Genomic DNA, 2,490 nt, shown 5'->3' with positions numbered 1-2,490 from the left:
AGCACTGCCAAGAAACGGTAGATGCCCGGTATACTGGTGGAGTGCCGAGATTGCAGCTCTACGGTCAGCCTGTTTCAGAGCTAGACGTAGGATGCAAAGAGCTCGCACCGAGGATACAAGAGAGAACCGCCGTGAAGTGTTTCGAGCTGCGAAATTAGCCCTTAACAAGGCTATTAAAAGCAGCAAGAGAGCGTGTTTCGACAACCTGTGTGAGAGTGCCAACGCGAATCCGTGGGGTGACGCCTACCGGATTGTGATGGCCAAGACCAAAGGGGGCTCCTCACCCCCAGAACGGTCTCCGGACCGGTTGGCAACGATTATCGAAGTACTCTTCCCGTCTCGAGCCACAAGCCCCTGGCCACCTGCACTACGAGACAGTGCGGGCACGGTCGAAATGGTGGCTCCAGTGACGAATGAAGAACTACTCGCAGTGGCTAAATCCCTAGCAATGAACAAAGCTCCAGGGCCGGATGGAGTTCCAAACAACGCTCTCAAGGCAGCGATCATAGCGAACCCGAACATGTTCAGGCTAGCTATGCAGAGATGCCTTGACGAGTGCCGTTTCCCCGATAGATGGAAAAGGCAGAAACTGGTGCTGTTGCCGAAGCCCGGGAAGCCGCCAGGCGACCCATCGGCGTACAGACCAATCTGTCTGATAGACACGACTGGCAAACTGCTTGAGAGGATCATCCTCAACAGGCTCACCCCGTACGCGGAAGGTACGGACGGTCTGTCAAGCAACCAGTTTGGCTTTCGGAAGGGTAAGTCCACAGTGGACGCTCTCAACTCAGTGATAAATACTGCCGAGATAGCGATCCAACGAAAAAGGCGAGGTATTCGATACTGTGCGTTAGTGACACTTGACGTGAAGAACGCATTTAACAGCGCAAGCTGGGATGCCATCGCGCTCTCGTTACACCGGCTTAGCCTACCGGTGGGTCTGTATCGGATCCTGGAAAGTTACTTCCAAAACCGCGTACTGATATACGAGACCGATGCTGGTCAGAAAAGGGTTCCGATTACCGCCGGAGTCCCGCAGGGCTCGATCCTAGGCCCGGTGCTATGGAACCTCATGTATGACGGGGTTCTGAGACTGAAGTTCCCTCCTGGGGTCAAGATCGTCGGCTTTACTGACGATGTAACCTTGGAGGTCTACGGAGAGTCAATTCCTGAGGTAGAACTAACCGCAGAACACGCGATTAGCACGGTGGAGGAATGGATGAGCGCGAGAGGCCTGGAGCTCGCTCATCATAAGACGGAGGTAGTTATCGTCAGCAACCGCAAGTCGGCACAACATGCAGTTATCCATGTGGGAGAAGTCGCGATCACTTCACAGCGAAGTCTGAAGTCTCTCGGAGTCATTATAGACGACAAGCTGACCTTCGGCAGCCATGTCGACTATACGTGCAAGAGAGCGTCGACTGCTGTTGCGGCACTATCGAGAATGATGTCCAACAGCTCAAAGGTGTGCGCCAGTAGACGTAGGTTACTGGCAGGCGTTGCCGTATCTATCCTCAGGTACGGCGGCCCGTCATGGTCAAGAGCACTGAGGGTAACCAGTTACCTACAGAAACTGGAGAGCACCTACCGCGTGATGTGCCTCAGAGTGATATCTGCCTACCGCACGGTATCACACGATGCATCCTGCGTGATAGCGAGCATGATGCCAGTCGGGCTGGTCATTCGGGAAGATGAGGAGTGCTTTGAGCTACGTGGAAATAGGGGAGCCCGCGAGCGCACCAGGGTGACCTCGGTCGCCAGATGGCAGCGTGAGTGGGACAACTCCTCGAAAGGTAGGTGGACCCACCGGCTGATACCTAGCATATCGAGCTGGGTGGGAAGACCCCATGGGGAAGTTCACTTCCACCTGACACAATTCCTGTCAGGCCATGGCTGTTTCCGTCAGTACCTCCACAGGTTCGGGCACGCGCAGGTCCCAGTCTGCCCGGACTGCCCAGGTGTAGATGAAACTGCCGAACACATACTGTTCGTATGTCATCGGTTCGACGTCGAAAGAAGAGCAATGCTTGACGTCTGTGGCTGGGACACAACCCCGGATACCCTTATTCAGCGGATGTGTCAAACGGTGGAGAAGTGGAACGCAGTCTCGGCTGCTACCATCCAGATTGCCAGTAGGCTACAGGTAATCTGGCGAACCGAACAGACGGCGGGCACGGCTAACTAGTGATTGGTTAGCTGGAGCGAAAAAGGCCAAGCGCAAAATAAGAGAGTGAATGGTCTGTTCATGCCGAGGTAGGTTGGCGCAGCGAATGGCAACCGCGTAAGGGGTAAACCCAGCCACCCCGAAGCAAGACAGAAGAGTGAGTGTATAGGCGTATAAGTGGACTGCCTCATGCCAAGACGGGAGGGTCGTAGCGTAGTATGTTGGAACTAAGCTATCGATGCCTCATGGCGTGGCAGAGGAGTGAAAGGGTGAGCATCCAAGTCAGTCTCACACTGCATGTTAAGGGTGAGCATAAAAGTCAGCCT

Source organism: Topomyia yanbarensis, chromosome 1 (assembly GCF_030247195.1).
Source record: "Topomyia yanbarensis strain Yona2022 chromosome 1, ASM3024719v1, whole genome shotgun sequence".
NCBI classification, from domain to species: Eukaryota; Metazoa; Arthropoda; class Insecta; order Diptera; family Culicidae; genus Topomyia; species Topomyia yanbarensis.
Note: the sequence above shows the minus strand (reverse complement) of the source record.